This window comes from Myotis yumanensis, unplaced genomic scaffold, assembly GCF_028538775.1.
Source record: "Myotis yumanensis isolate MYYU_CA2020_CCGP unplaced genomic scaffold, mMyoYum1.0.hap1 SCAF_6, whole genome shotgun sequence".
Taxonomy (NCBI): domain Eukaryota; kingdom Metazoa; phylum Chordata; class Mammalia; order Chiroptera; family Vespertilionidae; genus Myotis; species Myotis yumanensis.
Window position 1 is genome coordinate 49,280,863 of NW_027223757.1, and position 18,806 is coordinate 49,299,668.

Genomic DNA, 18,806 nt, shown 5'->3' on the forward strand with positions numbered 1-18,806 from the left:
CAATGGTTGGGTAGTGGTGGAGAAAGGCAGTCAAAATCATAGAGTTTAGTCATAGTATTTTCAAGGAAAATATAATTTTGATATTGTTACTAACGGAAAAGAGTGCAGTATAGGAAATAAGACCTGTTTATAAATTATGTGATGCGCTGAAAAATCACTTACCATTACTTAGTTCAACAGCATTTTAAATTAATGTGTTCTATGTTTGGTCATAACAATCTCTTTTGCTTTATAATTATACTAGGGGCCCAGTGCACGAATTCATGCACCTTGAAAAAAACTGTGGGTCACAAGGCTGTGGTAGGCACAGGGGCAGGTCTTGGTCCATCCTCCGTGCCCCTGCCCAGCCCCTCGTGCCATGGCCCCCGGTACCCTGTCTGTGGTCAGCCCCACTCTGCTGCTGATGCTCCCATGCACTGACAGCAATGGCCCCACTTGCACCCACTGACAGCGTGGAGCGATTGGGGCCGGCGCCAGTAGTGGGTGTAAGTGAGGCTGGTGCCATCAGCAGATGTGAGCAGCAGCGGCTGCTGCCCTGATTGTCCCTCAGGAGCAGGGTGATGTGGGGAAGCCCTCAGGGGCAATCGGGGCCAGCAGCTGCTGCTTGCACCTGCTGACAGTGCCAAACGATTGGGACTGGCACCGGGCACCGGCAGCTGGTGTGAGCGCTGCGTGGGACCGTGGCACGTGGGAACAAAGAATTTTCAGTAACCACCAGAGGCTCACCCCATGACATCAACCAGTGCCCCACCTTGGTCTGGTGCCCCGCTCACCTGCTCCACCATCCCGCCATGGCCAATGATCTCCATGTTCTGCACTCTGCCACCTGCTGCTGACTCCTGCCATGTTCCGTGCATGCCCCCTAGTGGTTAGTGCATGTCATAGTGACTGGTTGTTTGGTTGTTCTGCCATTAAGTCTATTTGCATACTAGGGTTTTTTATATGTAGGCCCAGTTCATGCACTCAGGGGGTCCATCAGCCCGGCCTGCACCCTCTTGCAGTCCAGGAGCCCTCAGGAGATGTCAACTGATGGCTTAGGCCCGCTCCACGTGGGGAGCGGGCCTAAGCCGTCAGTCAGACATCCTTAGTGCTGCCGCAGAGGTGGGAGAGGCTCCCGCCATCACCGCTGCGCTTGCCAGCTGTGATCCTGGCTTCTGGCTGAGCGGCGCTCCTCCTATGGGAGCACACTGACCACCAGGGGGCAGCTTTTGTGTTAAACGTCTGGCCCCTCATGGTCAGTGTGTGTCATAGCGACCAGTCACTCCACCATTTGGTCGATTGCATATTAGCCTTTTATTATATAGGATTTATTATATATGATATAAAAAGTATTTCTGTCCCTTGACAGTCTGAGGAATATTTAGGGGTGTGGGATTTAAGGCTTGTTGTAAGAAGATATTGTAACCTGAAGCAAATCAATAGCTAAGAATAATCATTTGGTATAATGTTCAAATGTGTCTGTATATACCTTTGATTCAGTTTTAATATGTATCAGTTTTAACAACATTTCTACATAAATAAATTATGTGTCGCAGAAGTTCAAATGTTGTCATGTTGACATACTGAAATAGATATTGATCAAAATTAATTTATTTTAAATAAATTTTTAATTACATCCATGAAGACATATAGCCTTTTAGACTATGGGATTAAAGGATGCACAGATTCTTAAGACTTTAAGCAGATTATGACAGCAAATTATACAATAGCATAGGAGTCTTAGTCTCATTAAAACTAATTTTGTCATTAAATAAAATTTCATATTTGAACTAAAATAACTTGAAACTTTAGCATAGGAATAAAATTGTTTTATTTTTAATGTTATATTTTAAATTTTTTTGGAAAAATATACTTTCAAAGACTGAAAGATTGCTCAAATTGAGGTAGCATTCATGATTCTTGTCCATCATATCTGGACTCTATAGATCCAAGACTGGTTCTTAGTGGCAATGGTAACTCATCAGCAAACTCAGGACTTGAGAAACCTGAGCCCTGAGTTTGCCCAGGTTCAGAGGGATACTTTCTCAGTCAGCAACTTACTTACTCCGTCATTGCCAGATATAAAGGTTGTTGTGTGGTGTGCTCCATCAAAGGGATCAAATGGAGTCTTTTCTATTTAAAAAGGCTTAGGATCAAATCAGAAATCTCATTTCTTAGGATGTTCGTAAATAGCTGATTATACAATTGCGTCCCTGTTCTACAGCCGTTCCCACTGCTTGTAAACAAATAGGGCCTCCGGGACATCCACTGTCACCTAAAAATTAATTTACATTAAATAGAATTTTAAGGTATTGTTATGCACGTGGTAATAAACATAAGCACTACTTACCCAATAATACAACCACCAGTGATCAATCTATCTTCAAACAGATGGTGCAGTGACAAATTAGGCAAAATGTAGGAATCATGACAAGATCCTGGGAAATGCAAACAGATGTTTACAGTACAATGATTGTGATCACATTCTACTTATACATTCATACAGTGCTGGTGCCTTCTGCTGCAAAGGGATATTTAGTTTCTGAAAGGAGGTTTAATGTCTACATGAGTGTAATCAACAGTCCCCTCAACGTTAGAAACACTCACTAGTTGCCAATTTCAGCATTTCATACTACAAATGTGTGTGTTTAGAGGAGAGATGTAGCACATATTCACTGCTCAGTCCTTACTCTTAGGTGTCAAATAATTCGGGTTTTGCATTTTTTAAATTTAATTTTCTATTAGCCTAAGGAGAGAGCAGCAGTCATTACATGTATCATTATATATTTATATTTATACTTATACTTATACATATATATAAATACATTTATAGATTGAACCTGAAGAAAACAAAAGCAATCTAACTCTAATGTTTAATTAGAGTTATTAATTTCTGAGGGCTACCGTTACAAATTATCACAAATTGGGAGACTTAAAAAAGCAGAAACCTATTCTCTCACAGTTTGGAGGTCAGAAACCTAATATCAAGATGTCAGCAGGCAACGTTCCCTCATGAAGCTCTCAGAGAGAATGTGTTCCTTGCCCCTACAGCTTTTCATGGCTTGCAGTATTCCTTGGCTTGTGGTCAAGTCACTCCATTCTCTGCCTCTGTAGTCACATTGCTTTTACCTCTTATCTCTTCTCCTGTGTGTGTCTGTCTCAACCCCGCACCCCCTTTATGAGAATGCATGTCATTGCATTTCGAGTCCAGTAGGATAATCCAGGATAAACTCCTCCTCACACAATCCTATCATTCTATAAGGTAATGTTTACTCTTGTCATATACAGTAATATTCACGGGTGGGATTAAAATGTGGGCATATCTTTCTAGGGGCCACCATTTGGCCCAAAACGTCTCGGTAAATTAATTGTACTGATGGAAAGGGCCTACATTTTTTTTTTTCAGGCTGAAAATTGCAGTCCTTATCACACTAAAATAATTTCCACATAGCCATTTTTTATGGGCATCATTTATCTTACATTCAGTGTCCTTACTAAATTTATACCATGGAGTTTACTTTTCACCTTTAAATCTCTTTCCTTTCTTCTCTGACTCAAAAAGAACATTCCTAATTCTAAGCTGGCAAGTGGGAGCCATCAGAGAGGTTGCCCCATGTGTTCTAAATGGCCAGGCAGGACTGACCTTAAAGAGAACTAAGGCAGCAGCAAAGCCACATAAAAATACAGGAGCTGGAAGTTCAAAATCAGAGTTCAGTGCATCTCTACCCAAAGAACTTATATGCAAAAAATAAAGTAAATCTGAGTTTAAAAGAGAGAAAGACAGAAACAGATACAGGGACAGAGACAGAGACAGAGGGAGTCAGATAAAAGATATTTAGGGAAAAACACATGTGTAAAAACACAGGGTTATTCTTGAGGGAATGGCACTGCACCCTTGAAACTGCTCACCCAGATTGCTTCCTTGTCAGCTTTGCATGTAGTCACTTGGCAGAATTTGCATCTCACGCTGTGCTCCATTCTCATTGGTGATACGAATAATTGCTATTGCTTCCCCATTGCAAACTGGAGGCAAAACTGTTTCTTTCATTTATGACTATCTTAAAATGGTGGTTGACATTTCAGCTTGCCCAACGGGTACACCTTTTCTCCGTAGCCATGATACACAGGCAGCCAGATGCACATTCTGTGGGCTGAAGACATCCCAAAGGCAATCAGACTTACAAAATACTTTAATCCACATGTTATGTGCATATATCAGAATGTGGAAGGGGAGGCATCTGGAAAAGGACAATCAAAGGATCTCAAGCACAGCGTACACCCATTGTGACACATGAACTAAACAGAATTCACGTAGAGCGCAATCTTGCACACATAATTATGAGGACATGCAAATTAGCAGGTCCAAACCCCCCATCTTGAAACAATCCCTTGGCCTTCCCTCCTTCATTAACACCCCCCCTGTTTGTCTCATTTGATTTGCTGAGGAACCTCTGGAAGAAGTTATTTACCCATGCTGATGTTTCCTATTTAGTAACTCCTTAGCTCACTTCTAGCAAGCTGGTTCTCATCCCAAATTCATCAACCATGCACTTATTCATTCAACAAATACCTGATGCTAGACACTGTGCTAAGTGGGGGTATACAGAGGTGAGGAAAACAGATGATGTCACTGTTAGGGAGCATACAGTCTAGTGTACGCATTCGAATGTTTTGGTTTTAAATATTGAACTTTGGTTATGCATGTTACTGATATCAATATTTACAAAATTAGAAGATAAACATATTTTAACCCTTTGCGGTCCAATGTTATTTTTGGAATTCAAACAGTCTGGTCCAAATAATTGACGGGATTGAATGTTGAACTTTTTAATGTTCTTATTGCTCGACATTGGACCTGCTCCTAGCGCCTGGTCTGTTGAGTCAGCCTCGAGGTTGGACCGAAAAGGGTTTAAAGTAAGATCATGGCTTGGATTAAGAATTGGTAGCAGAAATAGAGTTTTTAAATATATATTGAATGTAGAATCCATATAAATGAAGGATTGGGTGTGTTGATGTTGATCTCCCAATGACATTGATAACCAGTGATTAGATGTGCTTTATACTGAGATGTAATTAAGGGGTACACTACCAATTTGGGAAGATATAAAGAGTTTTATATTTGATATGTTAAGTTTGAAGTATATGTGAAACATTCAAGGACAGATGTCATAGAGGTCTGGAGATATAATAAAGAATCCAGACTGTAAAAATTAAAATGGCCTACCTGGAAAATTTGCAAAGCCAGAGGGAAGAACGTGGAGGCCCACATACTTTGTGTGTGTGTGTCTGTGTGTGTATGTGCAAATCAAACTAAGGTATTGTTAAATAGAATATGTTTTTCCCTACTATTTTGACAAACATACCTTCATAATAACAAAATGTAAATGTGTGTAAAGCCACAATTTTTAAGTTAGTGAAACTTGGCAAAAATATCAAAATAAATGACAGTTGACAAAATATCCCAATTGACTGAATTTCATTATTATTGTGCATGCCTGGGTATGAAGGTTCAACAATTAACAGTAAAACAAACATATATGGACTTAATAAATTGGTATATATTTATTCCATTAAAGTTATTTGTTGTTGTAATAAGACATTTAATATAATTTGTTCTTGATTGTTAGTAACATCAAATTACACTAGCTTTCCTGTAAGTTTTTAGCTTTTTTCTTTTCTTAAATTGAATTGGAAGCAACTTCAATCAGCTGATGTTATAGCAACTGGAATTCAGAAATGAACCATGAATTTTACATATTGTGTTAAAATTTTTAACAGAAAATATTACTATACACACATTGTGGTCACATACAGCATGATGTTCACTTTTTATTACAGTATCTAGCTACATGTTATTCCTTAATTTAAAAAAAAATGTTCTAATGCTTAGATATTATAAAGAACACCAAAATTAGTGGTTTATATTGGGTTTAAATAATGTCTAATTGTGTTCAAATATCCCTTTAAAAACTTATACCATATCAATAATGGACAGAAAATAGTCCTTCAGAAATTAATTTTGGACTTAACTTGCTTGTGAATCTTTTTCTTTATAGTTGTGAAAATGCTTTTGTTTTCTGGTCCTAATAGCCATATGTATATTTTTTGGAATGTCACTTTTGAGTATTGTTTTAATTTAGAAAAACAATATCCTTTTTAAAAATCCTTTAAAAGTGAAATAGTCACTCTTACCTCTCTTTTCATCTTTGTTAACACTGCTAATAGCAAGCAACAGATCATACCCCAAACTCTAGCCAATTGGCATAAATTCAGAATCAATTTCCTTTTCTCTTAAAGACCCTGACTGGCTCTCTTAGGAGGATCTTCTATTCTTTAGTCTCTTAGTCTTTTCTCACTGCTGATGCACTACACCCAACAGCTTTAATACCATTTGGTTAGCCTTTCCAACTGATTCACCAGGAGTGATTATCAGGTTAAATTTAGCATGCATTTTAGCAAAATTCCTCATCTTTTGGCAGATCCTGAAAAATCTTCTAACGTATTTTATCTTTTTGGCACAGTTCAGACCATACATGACATAAAGAATCCTTAAGGATTTTCAACGAAACATAGATTCTTACATTTTATTTTAAACCAACTATATTGGTACTATTATCATAGGCTCATCTTTGACAATATTTTAAATTATATAAAGCTGGTTTTATATTTACTTTAAAGCTATTAAATATTTAATAAACATAACATTGTCACTTCTATCATTTAATGCTCATATATTGCTCAATTATTTTATCCTCAATACTTCTATTTTGAAATTCTCCCATGATTTTTCCATTATTGAATATTAATGCCTGAAAATCTCTTTTCCTTTTATGGGTCTTCATGATTTCATTGTCTTACTTCGTAGTTTATGTGTTTTTGGTACTGATATATTATTGGTCTAAATGAGCACAATGTTTTTCTAGTGCCAAAATGATATAATTTCATCTCTCTGGAATAGAATTGAGCATCAGGATTGATGGTGAAATGATCATTGAAGTTTTAGCTACTTTACATAACTCTAACCTTACTATATATGAAAGGTTCCAACTTAGCTGTTGGAGAGCTTACATTAAGATTATTGAGCTGCTATCTCTATCATATGAGGGACATTGGAAATCTGGAGAGTTATTGGGAAAACAGAAATGGACAATTGCTCATAATTTTTAAAAAGGGAATTTTATATTAATCTCTGATATACTCATAATTGGATGTTTGGGGAATATTTTATAAAATAGGAATATTGGCAGAAGTCATTATGGCTTCAACATAAAAAGTATGTCAGACTACACCTCATTCTGTTCCTCATTTATTAAAGTTATTTGTCTGATAGAGATGCCTAATTTTTTCTGAATATAATCATAAATGCCTTTACTTATTACAAGCTCTTTTCTAAATTTTAATGTGAATAAGATATTACTAATTAATGATAAGTTTGAAGTTAAAATCTGTTTAGACTCCTGGCTCAGTAATCTTCCCTTAACATAATGATTGTCATGCACTTGCATACTGTGGTGGTCTTAACAGATGCCTATAGCTTATTTAAAACTCCTCCAATCAAAAGGTTAAAAATGAAAATATTGCCCAAGGAATTGGAAGATCTAGCTGAGGAGATTTCCAGGTAGAAATGCTTAAAGTGCCAACCAGATTCTTCAAGTTGCTTAATAGTAAAATGTGAGGGAAGAGAGAAAGGTGGAAGAAAGGAAGGAAGGAAGGAAGAAAGGAAGGAAAATAGTTAAATAGAAAGGATACTGAGCTCGCTGGGCTCAAAAATAAAATGGTTTTTTATTCCTAGACTCTCCTGATTGCAAAAGATGCTATAATTAAATAACAGCTTCCAGGCAAAGGTAAAATCTAGGGCACTCTCAGAAAAAGATGTTCTAAAGATAAAACCAAGGATGTAACTAAAAACCTTTCTTAAGACCTCAGAAAGTTTTAAAGGGGTACCATATAGACCCTTTCAAATAGGCAAAAGGCCCTATAAGAATCTTGAGAGAACTGTCTCCACAGTAGCATTCCAGGGAACCTAAAGTAGAGCAGACTAATCTTGACAATATTTTTTGAAAGATTTGGTGGCTTTATCTAAGAATTCTTTTTTTAAAATTGTATCAGTTTGAACTAAAAGAGGCAGAGACGTTATAAAATGAAAAGAGCCCTTTGGGCTCTGGAACTGTTATGGGCAGTAAGAAGATTAAAGAAAATAATCTGCTACAAACACTAGTCAGGTTTCATGTGAAAAAAAGGATGACTCAACGGGTGGGGCCAAGAGTACTAAAACATTTTGAGAACTATTTCCAGGAATTAGGACTAGCAACATGTGTGCCTGGTTGGAATTTGACGTTGCCATGGGCCAGTGACTGCTATATACCTCCCATTCTATTTTTTTCTGAATGGGTGTGTCTATAGTAGTTCTTCTATGCCTGTTCCACCATTGTTTGTTAGGTGTATAGGGGGTCAGATAACTTTTAGTTAGTTCAGGTCCTTCAGATGAAGAGAAACTACTTGAAGAGCTGTAATCAAGTGTCTACACCACAAGAGCCTCAAGTCACCTTGACCTAAGATAGGTGATGCCATCTGGTAACTCAAGCTTAAATCTAGTGCTATAGAGCCTTTTGGGAGGCCTTATGAAGAGATGAGGTATTTTTCTTGTTGAAGTGTTAAGTAGCTTGTGACACACAGAGTAAGGACCATGGTCACTTTAAAACACATCCACACTCTTCCCATAAAAAAAAATTAAAAAGGAGACTGCTACCTCTCCCCTGACGTAATGGCTAGCCTTAATGACTTTCTGCTGATAAATGGAAGATGGCACTATTGAAACTGCATGACTAAGAGGCTAGGTTAGAAAAGGTACCACGGTTCCTGCTAAGTTCTCTCTAGGGATGCTCCTCCTTGAAATCAGTCTTAGTGTCACGTGTCATAAGGCAAGTGAGGCCACATGGAGGCCACATTGAGGTATTTTGGCCAACAGCCCCAACCTAGGTCCCAGCCAACAGCCCAAGCCCAAGGAGCAGAGGCAGAGGCTTGTCCAAATTACAGATTCAGGAGCAAAATGCATGCTGTTTCAATTCAAGTTTTGGGATGTTTGTAACAGCATTAGGTAACTGGAATAGTCATGAAGAGTTAAGAGTATTTATTTTAAAAAAACAGTTAAGTTTATTTATTTATTAAAAAAAGCAACATAGGGGCATTATATTAGGACCAAGCATGTTAAGGCTAATTACATTTTATAATTGTATTCATCATTTTCTTGCCTTCTCAAAGGTTGATTCTTGAGAGCAAAGCCTATGTCTTATTCACCACTGAGACTGTAGCACCAACCAGTTCCTGGAACATTGCAGCTACTAGGTCAAAAAAGTCTTTGCTTTTAGGAGCTAACACGCTACTGATAGAGAAAGAATATAAAGGAAGGAAGCAAGAAAGGGAGAGAGGCAGGAGAGGGAGGGAGGGAGGGAGAGAGAGAGAAGGAAGGGAGGAAGAGAGTGAGGGAGTGAAGAAGAAAGGAAGGAAAGATAGTTTCACCTAATGATCAGGCTATTCAGGCAGTTACAAAGGTTGACTTGATAAAGTGACAGGAGGTAGTAACAACACCAGTTTTTCAGATGGTCTTCGCTGAAGCTCAAGTTTTTAAAAAGCATGCATAATAAAGGATCATTGACAGTTTTTAATTGCGCTCTTGGATCAAAGAATGCAGACCCAATAGCAGACATCATTGAGCTAAATCTCCAGGAAGTTCATGATCTCCAGGGAATGGGGATAGTACTCTGGACTCAGCAAATGTCTCCTCTACCTATGACCAGTTTAAATACAGTCCAGTGTGGACTAACCTGAGCTCAGGTACATGATCATTACTCCATGGATCTTTTCCAGCTCACAGGACAATGAGGAAATCACCTGCCTGGGAATTATCTAAAATCTGAAATAGAGAAGGCATAGCTTGACCTAGTTTGGGGAGGAAAGGAGCCAGTTCGTGAGTGGTTGCATTTGCTTTTCTAGAATTTCCAGCAAACATCAGCTTGTATTAATCTTTCCCCTACAGTGCACAATTAGCAAAAGTTAGAGTCTTAGACAGCAGGGGTAGCAGCCTCAACAGTAGCCCATTTCCTCAAAGTGCAGAGAGGAATCTTAATCTGATGCATGGATCAACAGAAAAATCTAGCTGTCATGAATAGTTTATTCAGCCCTAGAATTCATTAGTAGACTACAGTATCCACAAAAAAGGAGTCAATAACCCAGCTCTATTGTTTGTCTGACCATTTTGAGAAAGATTTATTAAATTATGAGTGCCACAGTCTAACAAATATATGGCTGTGTTACTGAAAATCATAGAAGTGTGATTCAAAACCCTGTCATATCAGAAATAGGCAAAGGACCTGGTTGTGTTCGGGCTGTAGAAGAGGATTTTGCAAAAACTTTGAAGGATAAAATGTGCCTTAAAAGATGTTAAACATAGTTATGAGCTACAGTAGGGGTCAGCAAGCTATGGCCCTTGGGCCAAAACTGGCCTGCCATCTGTTTGCGTAAACAGTTTTATTGGAATGAAGCCACATTCATTCACGTTGTATATTGTTGATGGCTAACTTTTTGTCCTACAACAGCAGAGCTGAGTAATTGTGGCAGGGACCATATGTCCTCCAGGGCCTGAAATATTTACTATCTGACCCTTTAGAGAAAAAAATAATAATTTGTGTTTGTGAGCTAGAGTGATGTAAGTATAAACCTAGAACCAATGGAGAAAAGTCACATTAGGTAAAATTAGGCCAAATAAACAAGCTTCCTAGTAATTAGATCCAGTCTAATATGGAAGGGGCTGCCACTTGTAAAAGAGAGTTTTGTTTTTGTTTGTTTTGTTTTAAAATATATTTCTTTATTGATTTCAGAGAGGAAGGGAGAAGGAGAGAGAGATAGAAACATCAATGATGAGAGAGAATCATTGATTGGCTGCCTTCTGCACACCCCCTACTGGGGAACGAACCTGAAACCCAGGCATGTGCCCTTGGCTGGAATTGAACCTGGGATCCTTCAGTCCACAGGCTGACGCTCTATCCACTGAGCCAAGCCGGCTAGGGCAAAACAAGAGAGTTTTATATCACATAATGCATTTGAGACCCAGCTAGATGACATGTAGAATATTCATATAGTGACAGATCTTTTCACCTTTAAATTAATTTTTTCCTATCCTCAGTTATTTACCAAGTTTTTAAAAAAAATTTTTGTTTGTTTGTTTTGATTTGTTTCCTCCCAAGACCTTGCTAATTCATGTGATTTTTTCTATTCCCATACCTGCTCTCACTGACTAGGCCTTTCTCCACCTCATCCAACAACTAGTCTCTTCATCTCTAGTTTCTCCCATTTGAATCTTTCCTACAAATTATGTTTTAGATTAACGTTCCTATGTAGTACTTTGTCTTTAATACCCCTCTAGTAGAAATTATCAATAGTTTTGTATTTTGCCTGTCTTAGACTGCTATTCAAGTCTTTTCACCCTTGGCCCTGACATTTCCCAACTTTATCATCAGCACTCTCTTTTTAGGATATTGACATAAAAAGGAATGAAGAATTCATTGTTAACAAAAATTTTGTACATACTTTTACCTTGAGTTATTTCATGTTTTTACTAGAAGCCCGGTGCACGAAATTTGTGCACGGGGGGAGTCCCTCAACCCGGCCTGCACCCTCTTGCAATCCAAGACCCCTAGGGGGATGTCTGACTGCCAGTTTAGGCCCGATCCCACAAGGATCCCACAGGGATCAGGCCTAAACTGGCAGTTGGATATCCCTCTCACAATCCGGGACCACTTGCTCCTAACCATTTGCCCATCTGCCCGATTGCCCCTAACTGCCTCTGGCTTGGCCCCTGCTGTGGTGGCTTCATCCAAATGACGTCCGGAAGGTCGTTCAGCTGTCCGGTCTATTTAGCATATTACACTTTTATTATTATAGATACCACTTTGATTTTAAACTTTTCTAAAAATTGCCTCTGAATCCATATAGTTCTTTCTTCACCAAAAATTTGGCTCTTAGCATATATGATGTTTGTATGGTTATTTATTTCATAGGTGCTCACCTCAGATGGAATTTCTTGGTCCTTTATTTAGAAAGGAGGCTCTTGGTCTTGTACATAAAATTGTTACTAAACTAGAAGGGTTCATTTGCCTGAGCATATAAAAGCCCATAAGATGGCAACAGGTGTTTGCAGCAAAGAAATAAAAGGAAACAGTGCCAAACCTGGAGCCCAGGTGAATCAGTGTTCTAAAACCTGGCTACCCAATGGCTTGTAAAGGACTAAGGTGTTAGGGTCAGGAATAGGGTCATTGTCTCCATTTATTGGTTGGCACTAGGGTCGGGGGGTAGTTGATGACTGCATCCAGTCCTAATGTCAGCCATGGCCTCTCTCTGTCTTGTTTCCAAAGGGTGTGTTTGGTGGGGTTGTTTGGCTTTTTTGGGTCTGGAGCTGAAACACAACTGAGGCCTAGATGTTATATCTAGTTTGACTGAAACTCTGTCTCTGTGGTCAACAGACCCAAGGCTTTGTTCCTAAGGTGATTATTGGTGCTGACCAGAACCTCATTGTCCTGAGGACCGAATGATTAAAGGAGTGAAAGTGCAAGGGAGAAGGATGTGGATGAATCCTGGTGCTGGATGAGGCCAGTTTGAATCAAAAGAAAAGAAAAGAGAAAAGGTCACATTCAAGAAATGAAGTTTCTGCATGTTTACAGAATGAAGGTTCTTGATTCAGTACATGAAATGCAGATTCTTGGTCCTGTGCTGTTTGACCTTCACTGTGTCTGGCATGGCACCCTAGCCATAGAAACTACGTAAGAAATGTTTGTAGATAACAACCGAGTATCTTCTAAAAGAAAAAGCACTAAATTGAAAACATGTTTTGTAGGGTTTCATCCCTTCTCCACCCCTATGGAAAACTTTATTAGATGAGGAAATTAAGTATTACAATCCCCCCTTACTTTCCCAGCTGTAACATTCATTATTTGCATGACTGTGGGCAATTAGTTTAGCCACTTCATGCCTGTGTTTTCCCATTTGTAAAACCGAAATAATAATATGTAGCTTATAGAAATATTGTGAAGCACAATTAATGTTTGTAAAGTGCTTTTTAACGACTTCAATGTCATAGAAATGTAAAATAGCCTTAATTTAAAATTTAAAAATATGTATGCATAATGATTTATTTAATAAACCCGGAAAGACTGTTTATATGAATTTACATGTATGAATCTGGTTTGCAATATTAACAATTTGTTTTAACTTGGAAACAGACTTTGCTTATTTCTGACATTTTGCATTTGCATTTTGTTATCTCCTTCTAACAGTGACTTCTTATATGATTCATGCGGGTCAGTGGTTTTGAACCCTGGCTGCACATTAGTATGTGCTTTAGAAATATACTGATGGTGGGGTTTAGAACACACTGATGACCGGCCTTTACCAAATTAAATAAGCTCTCTGGGGATAGGGAGCCCAGGTATGGGTACTTTTTAAAAATTCACAGATGATTGCAAAATGCAGTGAAGATTGAGAATGACTAATATCTGTCTTAATGTGTATGCACATTATCATAAGAACTGCCTGATGAAAATATTCATCCATAATGTATTTAAATATATTTTGATTGACATTTTAAACTGCATGATGAACTCAGAATTCCCTTTTGGCCATAGTGTTCACTGAATCTATGATGTCCTCTTTGAACTTGTCAGATGGAATAGCATAGAACCATGTTAGAAATACTCAACTATTACTTATCGAAAGGAATACAGGTGTTTAGTCTTGTTTCCACATACTTATATTTGTCTACTTGTACACAGATAGATGCTAATGTAGAATGGGTATGTAAAAGCATATGTAATGAGGCATATGATACACCTCACAATTATATTGATTTTACATGAGAAATATAGTTTTACAAATTACCTTTTCTTTTTTAAATGTAAGTTGATTTTCAGTTGTCACTAAGTTGATTGCTGTATTTTCTTTCTCTGCTAGCAGTATATGATGAAGGGATGCATTTGCTTTTAAAATAAGGCTTTGAAAATATAAACCAGCAAGTAAAACTTATTATAAATAATTATATTTATGCATGAGAAATCTATTATTTTATTTTCAAGTCTGATATTCCATTTTCAAGTAGATTTTAGAAAGTTGGCTTTGGGCTCTATATTTACATGAACATGAGTAGAGAGAGATGTGTGTGTGTGTGTGTGTGTGTGTGTGTGTGTGTGTGTAAATAAAATAGATCTTTGGAAGTCTCTGACTTTATCCAATTAATAAATTTTAAGAATTCTTTTCACAATTATTTGATGCATAAAGGGGTCAAGACTCCAACTAGAATATGACCATTTATAAGTCAGCTACTAGCTTTTCAACTTACATTTCAGAATGGATAGAAATTTTAATTCTAATGATGAAAAATGCAACTCTTATTCATCCTGAATGAGTAAGTATATTCATTTTGAGTGCTTCAGTTTTTTAAAAAAACAAACAAACTACATTTTTGCTCCCAAGGCAGGAAAACTTAAATTTCTGCTTTCGATGGCACAGTATTACCTCTTTTCTTTAGTATTTTTTCTTAACATATGATTTAAAAATTCAAAGTTCCTAGCCAGAAGTGTACAATATTTTAATAGCATGCTTTCTGAGTGATCACAGATCATGCTCACAGTTCCTAATTTCATCATGACATTTAAAACCAATCCACTTGCCTTGATAGGAATAGCATTATATTGTGATGTTCAGATTTGCTGGAGATGACATTTTTCTCCCTTTGTTACATTCTGTTAACAACCTGTCCAGTACAGCATAATTTTTGCTTTGATACCAATTAAGCAAATTGCAATACAGCTATAATCCAATTGCTGATGAATTATGTGAAACCATAGTTCATCATAATTCAGTGATATAAAACACAACAAAAAAGAGCAAATGGACTGTGACGGTATGGATATTTGCTGAACTGTTTACATGATTAATGCTCTTATAATGTTTGCATTCTTATTGCCGTACATCATTTGTATGTTTTTAGCTTTGTGTATGTGTTTGTGAATAAAACAACCTTGATGTTGTAAAATGAAAAGTAGAACACCTCAAAGAAAAATTATTCTAGAACAATAAAACAATAGCCAAATATTGCCTATATAACAAGCAGTTCACTCTAAAAAACATATTTTAATTCTAACTTAATTTAAATTTAAACACACTGTTTGAATTACTGGAATTTCTTTCTTTGGAATAACAGAAACTCCATGTTTTCTCTCACTACATAACTGGACTTATTTTATATTCAACCTGCAATACTTTATTTTTTATGGAGCCAAAGAAATAGTCCATTAAGTATTAATAACACTGCATCCCTAATAAAGAGCTAATTATCCCTCCTTAATAGTGTTTTATTATTAAAATAAAAAAGGAATATTTTGAAGCAATGCAAACAGAGTTTGATTCATAAAGCTATGATTGTTAGCTTTCTGTCACTTTTTTAAACTGCTGATTAACCTCAAACAGAAAACTATCAACTGTGTGTTTTGTCTTTCACATGGCTTTATTGTAATTTAGCATTGCTGGAATTTTATCTTAAGATACAGATTTTCTCTGTGAGAGTTACTTATGTTGAATTTACTGTCAGAAATTAATAATAGGTAAAAGTTTTAAGACCTGTAATGCTCCTACTCTAGGCTGCTGAATTTACATTTTTGGATTATATGTCTTATAATTTTGTGCAGTCCCTCTATCACACTGCAGGTAGTTCTTGAATTCCATGTTGTGCCAAACCATGTATGTTTCTAAATGTTAGAACATTTGCAGAGCTGAATTGATGACATATTTATGTACTAAAGCAAGTATTATTTTTAATTGATATCAAATATAGCAAATGTCATACATATGTGTTAATGTCTAAAAGCTGTCAATCCACTGTGTTTTGAAAGACTCAAATATGTTTCTGGACTTTTTAGCATCTTCTATCTCCTTTTATTTCTTGTAATTATGCTGATCTTTGATGCTCCTAAAATAAGAAGTCTGTTTTAGTGTGAGAATGTAAATCCCTCCCAGACGCTACTCTGAAGGAAGCTAAATATGCTCCCTGGAAAGGAAGCATTACCCACTTTAAGCCAAAGAAATGACAGCTAAGGAAAAGGCAGTCTGGAAATGACACCGACTTGGCTATGCTTTATCCCCACAAATGCAATGCTTCGTAAATATGGAGGACTGACAATGTCGACAAACCCCTCTGTGTTAAAGAATGCTCAGTGGCTTTGGCCTGCTGAGAGACAATAGCAGCAGGAACTATCTGGCATTGAGCAACCGGAAAGGGGGTGGTTCTTTATGAGCAAAGGCATTGACCATGATTCAAAAAGGCAGGGATGCAATCTATGCCAGGTTCTGCAGAGAGCAGCTATAGCTCTGAACTCAAGGATAAAATATGCCCTTTTGGTTAGTTCAGCCAAGCCTCAAGCACACCTATGATCATTCCCTTAAAAAGAGAATTGTTAACTGCTAATATGGGGGACCTAACCTAAAATTACAGAGTCTTAGCATGTTCAAGATGTGACATTGGCAGATCAGGATTAGAAAGCCCAGGCATGCTTAACTCAGAAATATTTTTAAAATAAATGTCAGTGTTATAATGCAGTATTATAAACATTCAAGAATTTCTTTATCTGATATACACTTGTGACTTTTTTAACACAGAAAAACAAGAAGATAATTTTTTCCCAATAACTCAACAAATATTTATTGAGTATATACTATGTGCCAAGTCATTGAATAGTTCCTGGGTTTGGGGAACTGCCATCAAATGATTTAGTTTTGGTGTACTATTCTATTACTTTTCTCAAATCTATTTTTTTCTTGTTGTTTTTTTGTTTGTTTGTTTTATATGTTCACTTTTTTTGTTCTTAAACTATATGATAAGATAGTTAAATTAGATGATTTCTAAGGGAAGCTTCTAGGCAAAAGTATTAAAGTTCTATTCTATTTGGAACTATTTGCTTTATAACCATGCCCTTATTTATATTGTGTGTAATTTTGGACTTTTCAGGCATCAACTTGCTTAAAATATATAAAATCTTCCTTTTAAAGGACTGGTTATAACAATATTTGGTAAAAGTGTGGACAGTAGCACACAAATATTTGGTGGCTATTTGGAGAGACTTTAGATACTTACATGTCAGTCTATCTCTAACTAAGTCCTCTATAAGAGATGAAATAGTAGCTTGTCAGATTCCTAAAGTCAGGTGTTAAAAACTCAATAGGAAGAATTCCATTTTATCTACATCCTTTCTAACACTTGTTGTTTCTTGTCATATTGATAAAGCCATTCTAACAACATATATAATGTTAATAACCAATGTTCTCCAATAAGTTCTTAAAACAAGAACTCCAAACATGCACTCTTATCCAAAATGGACTTGTCTGCAATATCTATACCAGAGAAGTAAATAAAAGAAAACATATTTTGGTAATATTTAGTTATAGCACTAAGAATGCACATAAGTAAAATACAAAGTATTTCAGGTTTCATTAATAGATAACAAATATACAGAGATATATAGAACTAAGACAAGCTATAGTGATAAATTAACAAAGAAGAGGATTATTTAGCCAACATCAATATGATTCCCAAGCACGTGGACTAAATATTTATTCAATTTGTTTAGATTTTCCAAGCTACACACGAGTTCAAGGTTGTTTTGTGTCATATTATATGTTTAATATTTTTATATTTAATAAATTCTAATTGCCATAAATTAATACAAGTAACAATGGCCAAATTGAAATCATAAATACTCTATGAGCCTACCCAGCATTCCCATCCATAAATGATGAAATAATGAAGTTCCAAAGGAGTTGACTAAGGGAAATTCTGTTAGATCACAGACAACCCTAATTTAATGGGGTAGATACCAGGAGTTAGAATGCATTATTCATTTATTCAGGAAATAATCATTGAACACTTTATATAAGTTATTCTAGGCCTAGAGGTAGAACAGTGTGCAAAATGGACAAGGTTCCTGCACTCATAGAGCCTACAATATAGTTAATGGAAGAAGGGAATAAGGTGATAATTAAACAAAAAAATGAGAAGTAAAGAAGAATATTATTTTATTAATGCATGTTATATAAATAAAATAAGGTATTATACTGGATTGAAAAAGAGGGTTACTTAAGATCAAGGGATAAGGTAAGTTCTTTACTGGAAGGTGAAAGTTAAGGTAAACTCCAGTGATGGGATGAAGTTGAAGGAGGAGTGTTCAGAGGATGCAAAAATCAGGAAGATGACCTAAGGGAAGTGACAGCCAGTGAAAAAACTCAGGGTAGAAACAAGCTTTTAAGAAAAGGAAGGCCAGGCATGGGTGGAATTTAAGAGGCAAGGGAAGGGGTGTGTGAGATGAAAACAGAGGAAAATGGGCACTGATTGTACTGGGATTGAAACATTGGTAAAGAATGTAGATGTTATTCTAACTACATCAGTGGCCATAAAATGATTTGATGCCAAGGGAATAAAAAGATCCATCTAAGAAGTGAAGATAATTGGCTTCTGTGTTTGAGGTTGGGGAGAGTGTTGTGTTTGGGCCACCTCAGGGCCAGAGTGGAGAAAAGATGACCAGCTAGGAGACGATGGTGATTTACCCACAGGTCGTCTAGAAAAAAATAAAAATAAGAGTGGGATTTGGGATATGATTTGGGGATGAGTACAAGTCTTGGTCTTTCTAATTGATTGAATGAGTGCAGTAAGGTTAAGAGCAATGAAAGAAATCTAAGTTGTACCTTGAACTATATAGTTTTCTATTCTATCTGCAATAGGTGTTTCTACT